Here is a 14,966-nt window from a genome sequence, read left to right on the forward strand (position 1 = left end):
CCTCCTTCCTGCTGTCTTTCAGCAGCCAGCACAGCCAGGAAGGAGAGTTCTGCAAACTTTCCTGCTTGCTGCTCTCTTTGAGCTTCCCAGTAAATCTGCTCCTTTCTAGTCAGACTGAAGTGATACTGACTGCACTGCACACACACATACTTTGCTCAGGTTCCTTAATTAGCTTCATCTTATTTTAGTTTGCACAAACCACGTTCTCTTCTTATTACATAAACTATTTCTTCTCTCTGAACCACTTGTGGTGCTCCATGTAGTCTGGTTCCAAACCAGAGGGCTAAATTTAATCCCCCACTCCCCATTCAGCCCATTCAGCTTTCTCCATTTACAGTATTTTTTTTTTTTTTTGGTAATGCTTTTTTTCCCCTTTCTTTTCTTTTCTGTTTTTCCCCTCTTTCCAAGAGGCTGGGCTTCCTTTTCTGTCCATAAGCCCTCCTATTTCCCCCTGCCCCCTGGATGCCTGCCTACCTTTACTCTAAAATTCAGAGGAGGATCCAATACATTTAGTTTGCCAGCTCTTCAGGAGGTATCTAAGGAGGCTGACAGGAGTTGGATGGTCTCTCTTGCAGCCAGTGGCAGCTAATGTGGTCTGAAACCCTCTCTCTCTTTTTTGCCATTCACACACAGTACTTACTCTTCAAGCCTGCTGCTGCTGCTGCTGCTGCCACTGCTTGAAAGGACCTGAAATACCACACAGGGAATTTTGCTTTCTTCTGGGGAACCAGGAAAAAAAAAGGCAGGAAAACTCATCTGGAGATTGTGAAGAAGACATATAATAACAGCAAGAAGTGGCAAGCTCTTTCCTTATTAAACGCCGGAAAACACCTAATTTCTCTGCCAGGTGTATGGGACTTAGATTCTCGAAGCACTGCACTGAACTGTTAAAGGTAATGTATWGCACTTTCCTCTCTCGTCTCTTTGTGATACTTTAACTTTCCTTTTTCTTTCTTCAGTGCTCTAAAGATGCAGGCTCTAAATAAGTGGATTGGTGGTTTCCCTGGTGAGCAGTAAGCACAGAAATGTGAGAAAAGTTGTTAACTGATTGATCCCAAGCTTCTCTACAAAGTTTCACTTTTGCAAACAGCACTCCTGTGAGAGACGAGTTTGTCTGGAATGTGTATGATGTGTGAAGGCTGCCAGAAGCGCTCTCCCGCTCGACTGCCGCTCAGAGCCATGGTCTTCACCAACAAYTGACCCATTAAGGCAAACCCATAACCAGAGACAGCAACTATGTGTCAAGTTTGTTAGTTCACTTGGGGAAGGGAGGGAGAGCGAGCTATCTGGCTTTAGAGATTGTACAGCCAATACCAGTGGGTAGGAGAGCAGAGAGGGGGATATCCTTCTTCTTCCCCCCCAAATGACCCTCCAGAGCATTGGTGTTTCTCTGTGATGGACCTCAGCTGTCACTGGAGTACTGATGACATTTCTAATCCTGCTTCTGAGCACTGGGGAAAGATGCTGTCATTTTGCTGATTTGTTACAAATGTCCTAAAATGTTGGAGAAGGGGATTCTCATGATTATTGCTTTGAATGGTATAATTGTCTTGCTGCAGGGGAGGCAAAGGGTAGTCTCTGAGCTATAAAGATGTTCAGTTCTGGATAGGGGGTGACAAGTACAGAAAGAGAATGAAAAGACACTGGTTAGCTGAAGGTTTGACAGTGCGTTCTTGCRTGAGGATCTCAGTGAATGAGTGACTGACAATTGGCAGAGTCTCTTGGGATACTTCCAGTTAGCTGCTCCGGGTGTTACCAAGTACCTGCCCTCTTTCTGAATCGATTCACAGATGAAGCATATTCTTACCAGTAGTTTGCGGGGAGTTGAGCTTTTCTGTAAAAGCGGATGAAGCAAAAAAGTTTTATTCTTCAAAATCGCTATTGGAACTGTCTTCTTTTAGTTCATTTATTACTTTTTAAGACTTTTCATTTAAATCTTGTGCTAAGTAGCAGTCTATCCTCAGTATGTTATGGAAAGCCCACATTTAAACCTTCCCTTTTGAGTCACCTAGCTGAGAACTTCAGTTTTAAAAGGTTTTTTTTAGTTTTCTAAAATAACTTTTCCAGATGTGAAGAGAGGGGAGTATCCCATGAGGAAATAGTTGGGAGAGAGGAATTGTTTAGCATTTGCCACTATTTTATTTTATTTTATTTTATTTTTGTGTGTGTGTATAAACTCCAGATAAAGGCTGTTGGTTGGGGAAAGGGCCAATGATTTGGAGGGTGAGTTTTGTGTTTTTTCCAATCCTGCAGAGGAGGACAATCCCATGCACTTTTGGAAGCTGAGCTATTTGTTTCTTTGCTTTGATTGTTTGACGTTATATTTTCCTGCTTGCTTCAGAGACCGTATCAGCCTGATAGATCAAAGAAGAGATCTTCCCTCTTTCTGAGATGTTTCAAGCTGTTGTCAGAGCGCAGAAGAGAGAGAGACGTCCTCTCCCACCTAAGCTGGACAGGGGCAGAGGATGAGGGCTGGAGATGTGCCCATAACAGCTGAGTGCTCTCATGAGCCTGAATGGCCTTTGAGGGAAAATTCCATCTGTTCCACTTGAACTGCTGTTTAATGTTTCCTATAATCAACTCCACATACAGTAGCTGGGTTTGACAGCAGCACAAGGCCTGCAGGATTGATGGGCAAAGAGAGCTGATGAGGTTGGAAACTGAGAGAGTAAAAGAGATGGAGGGAAAAACCTTCCAAAGAAAAAAAGGACATTGAATAAAATTTAGCAGGCTGAGCACTGTCAGAGCAAACAGCAGCTCATCCTTGTAAAATAYCTAAATAGAGAGATGTTTAGGTGACCATAGGTCATTAAAGTGTTTAGAAGAGATGGATAGTGTCACTTACAAGAAAGAAAGAAATGAATGAATGTGTAAATAAAAAGAGAGGCCAGATTGCTGTAGGCTTGTTCAGTGCTCTGGTATCACCTGGGAATATATAAAATGGTCAGAATCACTAGGGACTCCAAAATCCATGCATTATTGGTGTTTTCTCTCCTCTTCTGTCTGGGGCAGATCCTCATCAAATGTAAAATGCATAGATCCAGTGACTTCATTACCTTCCCATGCTGACTTCCATCCAGCGAGAACGTGGGCTGGTGGAGCGCCAACTGCTCCCATTTTAAAAATCAACAGGACCTTTCTTTGCTATCTGAGACATCTTTTCCACTGCCACCCTCCTCCATCTCCTCAATTCTCCCTTTCCCTCTCCAGCGGTGGGAAGGCTGCTCTACCGCAAGACAAGGCATCCAATCTTCCCCAAGCTGCTCCTTCCCTCTCTTCCTCCTCCCCCCTTCCAAACGCCACTCCAGCCTCCACGTGTGAAACAAGCCAGGCTTGTGTGCCGTTCACAGGCAGCTTCCCAGCAGCTGCAACAAAAGCTGTGTTCATAGTGGGTCTGGACCACATACGGAGTCGGAGCGCGACGGCTGCAGAGCAGCCCAGAGCATTCARGACTGTTTAAAGAGTGAAAGAGGAGAGACAGCAAAGAGAGGGAGCTGTTATATATAAAAAAATACTTGAGCCCAGTGCAACAACGGAAACCTTACAGTTTACTTTTAAAAATTCAGTGCTTCCTTGTGAGAGGGCAGAACAGCTCAGCCTGTGTGTGTGTGGAGTAGATCTGCGGGCTCTGTCTGTATGTACAAGGCAGGGTGTGTGAGTGGCTGCCTCTCCTCTGCTCTCAATGGCCTTACAGTATAAATCTAAAGAAGCTTTTTGTTGGCCTCATGAATAGATGGGGGGGGGGGTTCATAATGTTCACCATGCAGTTTTTTAAGAGACACTTCACACTGGGATTTTTCCTTTGTGTGCTTTTTGTTGGGCTCTCATTCTTTAATAAAAGTTTCCATTTCTTCCCTGCATGACATTCTGCCTCCCCAAAGGTTGCTCAGTAAAGAACAGAGAGAGGTAGAGTAGGGGAATAGCAGGAGATACCAGTATCATCCCAAAAGGCTCAAGGTGCTTTGAYTATTGAAAAGCCTGGAGGTGTTAAGTAGCAGCCATAGGGACTACCTTGCTTAGATTTCCTTCCCCTGCTTTATAAGCCCAACTGCCATGTAGCAGTCAGCTTTAATGATCTAAACTCCAGATGGCTTTAGTCGTTGATGGGGCAGCTACAGCTGTGTTACTACCCCCTTGACGAGATTGGTATAAGAGAGAGAGTGTGTGTGAGGTGAGAGGAAGGTGGTTGTGGAGTGAGGTTTGGAAGTTCCTGGGTTTCATTTTCTGCTCTGTAAGTCTCACTGAAGTGGCCTGTGAGGTGTCTTGGGGGTTTCTGTGGCTCTGCTTTTCCCTGGAACTCACTGAAGAGGAGAACTAGCTTGGGAGATGAAGGAGAGGACTGAGCAGAGGCCTCAGAAATGGCTCTACTGAAAAGAGGATGAAAGAAGGGGAAGAGGAGGCCTCTGATGAGCAATTCTCTGGGCTTTTCCTTTGTAGTAGTTCTTCGTGCTAACCAAGGTGTGCCAGTCTGTGCCTTTTTCCACTCTGGTGCAAGTCAGAGAATAGCTGGACCTTTTGGAGAGGCTTGAAACTAATTCAGATGATGAGTGCCACCTTGCTGCTCAGCTCACACCTTGATCATAAGATATGTCATTGTGTCCTGAGGATATTGAAGTTTATGCTGGACAAGAAGTATGGTTGCTGTGAAGGATTTTGGTGATGGGGTCTCCTGGGAACCCCCATGCTCTCTGGGAGCTGAACTTGTTATTGCAGTTAATGAGTCACTATGTGAATTTTGAACAAGGGAATAGTCCTGTTTCCTATCATGTTACTAATGTATTACATGAGTTAGAGATATTCTTAAGGCCTTTGGTGCTACATAGGTGTTGGAAGGAGCTGAATGTAGCAATCTTCTATGTCTGGCAATGGATAACACAGATCCCGGGGAAAGGCATTTGGATTAACAGAGGCTACCTCAGGAAACACAAGAAAAAGGGCACGTGTGAGAGGAGCCACACTGTATTGCACAAARTGATCAGGACAGGAAATTGTTTCTGGCAGAGTAGGGAAAGAAATGCTCATAAGTTAGGCCTGAGAGGAGTAAAACTGTCTATTAAGCCATGCCCAATAAACCTAGCTTACATTAGTGGGAGAAYGTGGAATGTAAATACTTGTGCTTCAAGGCATAAGCTAACCACTAAATGCCTAGTGTTAAAAAGAAACTTCCTGCTCAGCAACTTATTCCRTATTTTTTGATGATGAGAACTTTACTCTGAAGCTGGTGATATAGACCTTATCCAAGACAGGATATTGGCCTGGACACACCATTGGTTTGATCTGGCCTGGATGGACCATTAGTTTGATCTGGTCTGGCAATTTCCATGTGTCTTTGGYTCCTGAAGTACCCTTGGTTAGTACTGGTCAGAAGACTTGGACTTTAGCAGCAGTGTAGAAAACCATGGAAGGGCAAAAAGAAATCTCTGTGACCACAGGAGACATAGATATGGCATGATAGGTGTAATCAGACAGTCAAAACAATCCTTAGGGGAAACAAGAAATAACCAAGGAGAAACTCCTGACTGAGGTTAGATCACAGAATTGGGGGGGGGGGGGGAAGGGAAGATGTGGAGGCCAGCAGCTGATAAACAGGTGAAAATGTGGTGCTGATCCCTTCCAGCTGGAACCCTCATTTGTCACTCTCACTCCCTTCAGGACAGGAACCTCTGTGCAGAAAATTGAATAAGCTGTAATCCACATCAAAACCTGTTATTCCTGCTGGGATCTTGCACAGGTTCAGAGGTAAATACCCTGCCACAGCCCTGGAAATCCTGTCACTGCAGGCCCTTGCACAGAGCAAGGGTTTATTCAGTAGTTTTGCTGGCAGAAACCTGTTGGCTTCAGAGGATTACTGTGCTACAGCAACAGTAGATCTAAGTGTAATTAACGTTACATCATCTGTGCCACAGTTTCAAGGTTGAAATAATCACGTAGTTCCAATATTGGAAATTGCAGGGTGATTTTCATATAAATKATTAACTACTGTTATTACATAGAAAATAGTTTCTATGGTGTTTGGTGTATAAATAATACTCTGTACCTCTATAGTGCTTAGCTTCAAAGTAGTACCTCAGTGCTGTACCATAAAGAATACCCTCTTGTTCTGTAATAACTGATCTGCAAAAGATGTCTTTTCCTCTGCTGTAAATTATATTGTGCAGTTACTGCTATTGCTGCTGTTGCATTGAGTTTGGTTAGCAAATAATACTTTTTCCCTACCACTGTATCTGGGGTTTAAATAATACCCTCTAGTCATATAGTACTTGGCATGTAAGTGTTGCCCTAATCCCGTGTGATGCTTTGGAGTGTAGAGAATATCTTGCTGCTGTAAAGCAAATTGCAATCTTTCTCTCTGTAGTACTTGCCCTCTAAGTATTACCCTGCTTGTTTTATATAGCACTTATTGTATAAATTATACCCTGCTGCCTTGTAGTAATTGATACATAAGCAGTACCCTCAAACTGTAGGGTTCTTAGTCTGCTAATACCACCTATAACACCAGCATTAGATGATGCAGCAGGGTGTGCAGGGGAGGTTGCTGGACTCCCAGCTCAGCCTGGGTGCCCTTCGTCACTGTTACTTGTGCCTTCTCTCAAAGCACCGGGTCTTAGCTCCAGCCCTGCAGCTGCTGTTGCCGATCCTTCAAGTATTGCTACCTGTCAGCAAGGAAAGGGGGCCACCCTTTTCCTTGGCTGGCTAATCTATGGGGTAGTCTGGCTCTGCCCTAGAGCTGTCACAGTCCTTGAGGAGAGACATGAGACAGAGGATGTAGAGAAGTGCTAGCAGCATTGCCACRTTCTCCAAAAGAAATATTTTCTGTCAGACTTCTCATTTCCCAATCTAGTTGTCTGGCAGATATGTAGGGGGTACAGGTGAGGACCATGCAAGTTAAAGTGGCCCTTTCCGCTTTGGGTCACTTCTATCTACCTTTCTTGGGAATTATGTTGGCTATTTAGGTAATGACCCCATGTATCTGAACAAGTGAATACACATAGTCTCTTCTGTCTAGGAGAACCTTAAATACTGTGAGAAGCCAGCAGTGTGGCATCCTGCCTCTACCAGAGCATGTATCAGATAGGGATCTTGACCCCTTCAAGATCACAAGGCCCTTTGCTTGAGTTAGGGCAGAGTCTCTGTGTCTTCATAGATCCTAGATTCACTGTAGTTTGCCTCTTAAAAAAAAAAAAAAAAAAAAGGCTTAACAGATACTGCCTTCCAATCTCAACGGTATAGTTTCTGTGGCTTTTATATGGCAGGGTGAAATGATTCAAAGTATCCTTTAATGTTGAAGGTCCTAGGAATCAGGTTTGGTRGGGGGTGGAAGGATCTTTTACCATTCAGCTCTGTCTGAATTTTGGTGTTTTGAAACTCCTGAGTTGTTCTTGGCAGGTCTCTGAGACTGAAGATATGTGTAGTGTTGTACCCGCTTCATCTGTATGACTTCTCACATATTAATATATCAATAAGCTTCAATACATTTCTTTACACCTTTCTGAAGTATGTCAACAGTGTTTTGGGCTGCTCTGTTTTTGTAGGCAGGTAGTCGTGTGGGTTATAAGTGTGAGGAGCCCAGAGTCCAGGAGACAATTTTCACTTCAGTTCATCTACTAGGCTGCATCTCCAGCGCTRTACTTCTGCCTCTCACTAACACACCCAAAGTAGCTTTAAACTAGCTAGCACACACTAGCATAACCACTCTTAAGATACACCAGCTTCAGTGTAGGTTACAAAACCTGCCTGAAATGCAAGATAAGCTTTTCAAGGAGTTAGTGCTGCCATGGCAGGTGTGCTTAGCCAGGTGGCAGCCAGCTCAATCTTGTTTACAGCACCTAGCCATGTTCCTGTTAAAGAAATTAGAGCTAGTACTCCTCGGTCTTCATCTCTGCTCTCTASTAGAGAAGCCATCTGTATTTTTTTTCCTCCCTTTCAAAGATCTTCTCTTTTGTCCTTCCTTTTGCCAACTCCACCAGGTGTTCTCCTTTCAGCAAGGTAAGATTTGTAGGTGGAGATGATATCTCTGAGAACAACTGGGCCACTGGAAAACACAGATGCTCTGAGTAACAAGCCCTTTTTCCAGCTTTTCTTCAACTCATATCTCCCTTCTGCTCTTCTGGCCRCTTCTGTAAAATTGCCATTGTTGGTTCACTCAAAACTGGCTTCCTACTGCCTTTGAATGAGCACATCAAACTGATGCAAGCCCATGTGCCTGGTGAATATTATGCTCAGCCCTTTCTTTCATAGGTGATAACAGCCCTCTGCTCCCTCTTAGGCTCTGCAGCAGTTCACCTGTTCACAAGCTGCCTGAGAGATGKTGCTTTGGCAGCCTCTAAATCACAGTCTCATAGCAAAGACAAAAGACTGGGGTTTGCTTGCACTTAAAAACGCAAACATCTTTCTCGTACTGCAGTCTCAGCGTAGCATTGAAGCTTTACTTATGCCTTCATTATCTATATTGGTGAAATTTAAGAAATGGAAGTGTGCTGCCTGGCACCTTCTCTTCAATTCTGGCAYAGTTCATTACTAACTTCTTCCTTTTTCCAGCTCTATTGCTCTCTATTCTGCAAATGCAGTTGACTACTTCTCTGTATCTATGCAATGCCTCATCCTTCAGAGATGCCTTTTTATCTGTGAAATTAGTGTGATTAAACAATAATATTCTGAATCTGGGCATTAGTGTCATTAGTCACTCAAATAGCTGATTGGATTTATTTCCCTTATAAAATTGTCCTTTTCCAGCAGTTGCTTTAGGGATTCAAGGCCACTTTTTTATAAAAGCAGTGTCCAAAGATAGAGAAGCACTTCTGCAAATTTCATTAAGTGCCTAACTCATATGTTTGCATCTCTAAATTCTGAAATCCCTCAGACAGTTTATCAGGTTATCAGATTCTTACTAAATCATTTTAATCCTTGGAAGTCTTGAGGCATCCATTTGACAGTGCAGTGCAAGACTTCTACCTACTGCTGCTATTCTGTCAAAATTTGTAATCGCCATCTTTTAAAGCTCAGTTTAGAAGCCATCTGTTAGTTYTGTTAACAACTAACAGTGTCTTTCTCTCTCCAGAATACCTGCTGAAGTTTTACATTCTCTTTTACAACGTCTTTGCCTTCCATCCGTACTCAGCATGGTAGGAATGAGATTTCAGGGAGGCAGCACAGGACTCTTTGCCCAAGGGAAGAGGAAGCCCGAGGTAGCTCTTGAACATCCTCCATACTGTAGCAGCCCAGGGGACTTGACGTGCCAGGCATTGGCTGGATGGGCCGGGGGTCTGTGTGGCCYGCCTGCTGAGGGCCAGAGCTAATGTCTGTAGCTTCTCACCTTTCCTGTACATGAGCAATAAACATCATTAGCTTAAAATTAGACACATCTAAACATATTTGCCAGAATGCTCATCCTAATTGTCAGACTATTGTTTTGAACACGTAACTACTAGTTAGCTTTACTGGACATGGCTCCCATTCTGGAGCTTAATTAAATCCAGGGGATCAGTGTGTATTGATAGTGTGGTGGCTTTTCAGTCACAGCTGTGGGATTACCACGGTCTGTAGATAGTTCTGTTTGACTCCTAAATGCTATATGTTACTAAAGCCAGTTCTTCTATTACGTGTGAAAGCCAAGCAGTTTTCCTTGCTATATTGCCTTAGGGAATTAATTGTTCTACCTGAAAGTACAGACTTGTGAGATTTAGACTCTTTTGAGAGCTCTCCATGCTCTCTATTTTGGACTTGTTAGCAGTTACATATCTAGACTGGGTTTTAATGTCAGAACTTGGGCTTAACCTTACTAACCTCAGAGATAAATGCCACTGTTTCTACTTACTCCAGTGGAAACTGGATCTGACCACAAGATAATTTACTTCCTTGTCTCACTGGGAGAATTRTAAGATAACTATTTAAAAACAGACTAACCTAGCATTTGAAATGAGTTTTTTAGATCCTGTATAAAACCTTGTTTTAGATTTCTCTACAGCTTCTCTTGCTATAGTGTTCCACTTGATTTTAAATATCAGTGTAGCATGCCTCTGCATCCAGTTTAAAGCCCATATCTCTTCCATTAACAGCTAAGCATATTTCTGGTTTGAAACACTTTGCTAGGCAGTTATTTTGCCTACAAGGAAATCTGTGTTGGTGCCTTTCTGTCCCCCCAAAATGTGGGTACTGTTGGTTTTAAACTGTTCCACATACCTCTGGAAAAATAACATTTTCTGTTGCCCTTACAGAATGTTTCACCAAATACGGGGCTAGGTTTTGGCGCTCTCTCTAAACCACATCTCATGCATAGGAATTTATTTACCCCTCAGAGAACTTTGTATTCCTATTTARTTGCTGTTTTGGTTTCCTTCATACTTCACTTTCTCTTTTTGAAGGTATGACATACAGACTTTGCTTATTAAACTGTAGATCTGGACTCAATGTCACTGGTTCTCCAAATGTCTGTGGCTTATGTTAAGGCTAAATTTCTTTCCCTTAGCAGTTTGCACCTCACAGATTTTCTATTTCATGTAAGAGCTTTGCTTTTATTCAGGATTCCCGTGGCCTCCACAAATTCACATTTGTGCTGTCCTGGCTTGGTCAGCAGCATACTTTGTGTGATTGTGAGATCTTCAAGGCAGGAACTATGTCTGTCTGTGGTGGGTAATACAGTGGAGCCCTGAGATCTGAGCTATAATAAAATGATTATAATATGCATCCTTTGCCCCTAGATTGAAACTAATTTCTGTGAGTGTCTTGCTCTCTTTCAATGTCATATTATCATGATTTCTTATATATTATATACTTACGTACTTTAATAAAGTCATTATATAGACATAGAGCTCTGCATATACATTATGTACATTCAAATCAAATTAGGCAAGCAGACTTGGCCAAATAGCCAAACTCTTTGATCATTTTCAAAAACTCTTCATGCTGCTATCTAAGTTCACTGCTTCTGCTCTGCAGGCTAGTTTTACCATGTCTTGGAGGCTATGAAGGGATTCAGYGGGAACAGGGTTTTATGAAAAATGCTGAAATCTCCTTTGGAAAAAAGCAAAAGGCTGTGGTTCACCTTGGGAGTTTAAAATAGGTTTTGTTAGATTAAAAGCTATTCCTCCATTTGTTGCTCATTTCAGAAAGTGTTTGTTTGGAGGATTTTCTTGGAGAAAGTTTGGATTGGACCAAAACAGAATTCTCTAATTAGCCAGGGAACTGCAACGCCTCTGCCAGTTATTCCCTCCTTCATACTGAGGGATCCTGTTATCTTTTYTACTGGGTGGGTGGATGTATTACCCAGAGCCTCACTTACATGTTCATGAAGGAGCCACCAGCTAKAAAAGGACAGTTCTTAAAGCATCTTTTCTTCCCCTTTGCTCCTTTGCTTTGCAACTTCTAGCCAGTCCTGTAAAGTGGGATTTAAAGCTTTTGAGGTATCTGATAGATGGTCTACTCTGTAACCAACCCAACAGAACCTTGTTTAGCTGTAAACTATTTTGTTATCTTCTTCCTTGTCTTGTAGTGTTTCCCATTGTACAATTTGGCTTGGTTCAAAAGCATCACTGTAATAGGAAAAAAAGAGGAAGATTTATTTTCTGTCTGTAGTCCCAGTTGATTTCTGCCCAAAGAGAAAACAGTCTGAACCAAAGATRGGAATTACTGTTCAGATAAAGTGACTTGATCCATTGCTCCTATTCAATTTTCAGTGTCTCTGTCCAACTGGACTGCTCCTAGCAAGGACAGCTGAGCATCCATTAATGTTCCTAATAGAGCAAGATGCCCTTGGAAAGGCTGGTGCAGAACCAGGCAGCTGAATTCACTTGGAGGTACCTCTGTCCCCCAGAAGGAATGGAGCAATATATTTTTTTTCCTTTTTTTTTTTTTTTAAAAAAGGAACCTTATTGACTAGGCCATTAAATTGAGTTAAATATGCACTGTATGTCTTGGCTAACAGGGAAGAGATCATAGTATGCCAAAGCAGCCTCTTGGCATGTGAAAGGTTTGAGCACACAGAAAAGGAAGGAATTGTACAGGGATGCAGGGCAATGAGGTGCCCTGAAATGGCATTGACTGGAGAGTTATTCAGCATGAATGCTAAGSAAAAAAACTGAAAGAAGAGAGAAACCAGTGAGATTCTTAACAGGGCCTTAAATCATCAACACACTAGAATATTCTTAGGCTTCCTGGAAGGGGTGAGCAATGTAAGTTTGCAGGTATTTTGATTTGGTGATGTGACTCATATGAAAGACCTCTGAGCTGGCTGCTGTGCTSTGGGAATGAGAGATCTGACATGCGAAAGCTGACAACTTCTCGCACAGAGATGTGTGAGTGGTTGGGAACTGGGGGTTACCAGAAGCACTGAACACTTCTGATTCTCTAGGGGAAATTTAGTACTGCAAGCAAGGGTCCCTGGGGACCATCCATCCATCTGCAGAGCAAAGGGTTTATACAGTGAGGCAGTAGCCCTGGATACTGCCCCTTCTCACTGCATACCTTCTGCATGGCTCAGTCCTGGAGGGTAGGCCAAGGGGGACATGTTGTCTATGGATCTTGTAATCTTCTACCACAGCTAAAACCATCAAGAGGGAGATAAAAATTGAACTGGGGAAGCTGGTCTGGGAGGAAATAAAAGAAGATGATGAAACCTCCTGTTGTCATGTACTTGGCCTTTGCTCAAGCCTTTCTAGAACCAGAGACARGAGTGAAAAGCAGCTCTTTAATCCTTACTGTACCATCCAGTCCCCTAGATCAGGGCAAACTGGCACAGCTGTTTTATGCTCAGGCTAGCTGTTGGTATCTTGCTGGCAGAGGAATCTGAGGAGTAGGAGAGACCTCCCCAACACAGCCAGGGCAGCAAAAGCCTCATARTTTGAAAGTTGTCTGTGGTCTTAGTTGATACTATCTGCTGTCTCCATCAGCTGGAAGACAAAACTAGCTGAATGTCTCCAGAACTAAGGCTTGTCTTGCAAATACTAAACAGGCAGACAACACTGAGGAAAACCTACTCCAATGTTTTGCTAAAGATCCTCAGATGCAGGTCCTTTCCAGCAAGCAGCAAAATCAACACTTGCACTATAGTTGRGGTTCCCATTACTGCAGGAAAACATCTGAAGTATTTGATATAATCTGCTGCTTAGTGGCTTACTCATAAGACAGGAAGGTCTCTCTTTCTCTTAGGAGGTTCTCCCTACCTTGTGGAAGGATCAGCTACCTTCACAGAAAGTTCMTGTGAGTGATATACATATGCCTTTCCAAGGATCAAAGAGCTTGAGCATTTGGAAACAGGAGAAAACAATCCATTGCTGCTCCACTAAAAACACTAGTGATCTGCTCAATAGGAAAAAATCCTTCTGTGTTTTTAAAGATAACTTTAGACCAAGAGATTGATATGTTCTCACCTAGATTTCAAATCTTACAAAATATTTATGGCAAACAGTAACACTTGCTTAGACCCCTGGCACTCCCTAATAAGCATCATGCAACAGACTGTCTTCCCCCTTTCCAGCCAGTAGCCAGAAAGGCTCAGGCCTTCTCCCATACCATTTGCCCTTTTGTCTTCTAGGTGACCCCAAAGGGAAGATTAGGTGGAGATTCTACCTTACAAGGAAAACTATATTGTGCATGTCTTGAATTTATGAGCAAGAAAKCTATTTGAAATGAAAGCTGGGGCTGAAAAACTCATTTAAGTAAATCAAAGCAGAGTGTTTACACAATGTCTGGAATTAATGCAGAGAACTTGTAGGTGCCAACTCTGGAAAGAAGAAAATGGTGAGTAAGAAGAGGTAGATACTGAGCCTATAATGAAGCTAGAAGCTCTTCCTTRATGCCRGAAGGAAGATTGCTTTTTCTGCTGTGAAGCACCAGGAGCATATGATACTTGGTAATGCCAAGGCCAGACAGGATGCCATTGCTCATCTATCTCCTTTTTTTCTAAGGTGTGACTGTGTGAGTGTGTTTGGTGTCACCAGCTGTATGTTTCCAAAATACAGATGGCCTCAAAGATCATTGTGCAGAATGGCACACATAGCACACAGCAGAGTATATGCTTAGCAGGAGCTAGCTGCAGGCTTTATATTTTATCATATACGTATTGACATGGAGAAACAAAAATGCAAACCAAGGCTATGATCAAACAATAATATATAGCAAGAGGTAAAATTTTGGTCCATTGTGAAGCTGGCAGCTGATGTGGAAGACATTTGCTTCAGGACCTCCCTTCCAGTCCTGTACACTGCCTTATTAGGTGAACTTTTCCATCCCATTTCTTAGTGGCATTGTGTCACATCCAAAACGGTTTTGGGTAGCTGCATGGGAATAGGTATTAGATTTGGGAGTAACTAGCAAAATTAGTAAAGAGCCAGARACTTAGATCTCTGAGCCTCTGGATTCTGTATTAAAACATGGCCCTTTACTGAAATTAAAGGCTGCAAGCCAGAGTTTTTGCTGTTCAGCAAGAGGTTCATTCAGCTCCAGGCAGGGACTAAGGAGGATGCTCAGTCTCCTAATGGCAAGCTGCAGAAGGAATCTTCTCAGGATTACACACTTACCTTGAGGCAACACCACCTTACAGGTGTTAGGTACTTTGGAAAACCTTCTGCCCTACCTAAATGCAGTATCAGCCATCCAAATAGTCTGAAGAACCAATTCCTTCTGGAGAGGCTTCTGTATTGTTTAAAGCAAGGCATAAGGGCCTTGCTTTAAACCATAAAAGCGTGYTCTTTTGTGTTTTGATGTGTGTTTTTTTTTTTTATTCTTTTTTGTTTTTTTCTTCTGTATGTACAGGAATATTTCTCAAGGCTGGCAGCAGCTCCAGAAAAGCAAGTGTAGATTATTTCCTTCCTCTAGGATATTATTGCTTATCTGCCCCTTGCTACCAAAGAAGCATCTAACACTGAATGCAGCATGTTAGATGAGTATGCAGGGTTTATATAYTGAGTTTTTGCCAGTGAAGCCATCTGAAGGCTGTAACCTCATTAATTTACATATCCAGGCTTGTCAAA

The 14,966-nt window shown here is 42.7% G+C and overlaps 1 protein-coding gene across 1 annotated transcript in view; it reads left to right on the forward strand.

Annotated features, from left to right (window-relative positions):
• The first annotated feature begins 526 nt into the window (after positions 1 to 526).
• The window catches only part of ACAN (aggrecan), a 55,078-nt gene continuing 40,638 nt past the window's right edge, over positions 527 to 14,966 (forward strand). Inside the window, exon 1 of the mRNA XM_085308671.1 lies at positions 527 to 893. The gene's annotated coding sequence lies outside the window, so the exon portion shown is untranslated. The remainder of the gene's footprint in view (positions 894 to 14,966) is intronic.

The sequence above is a fragment of the Rhea americana genome, unplaced genomic scaffold (genome assembly GCF_003343005.1).
Source record: "Rhea americana isolate MKP2758 unplaced genomic scaffold, rheAme1 scaffold_28, whole genome shotgun sequence".
Taxonomy (NCBI): Eukaryota; Metazoa; Chordata; class Aves; order Rheiformes; family Rheidae; genus Rhea; species Rhea americana.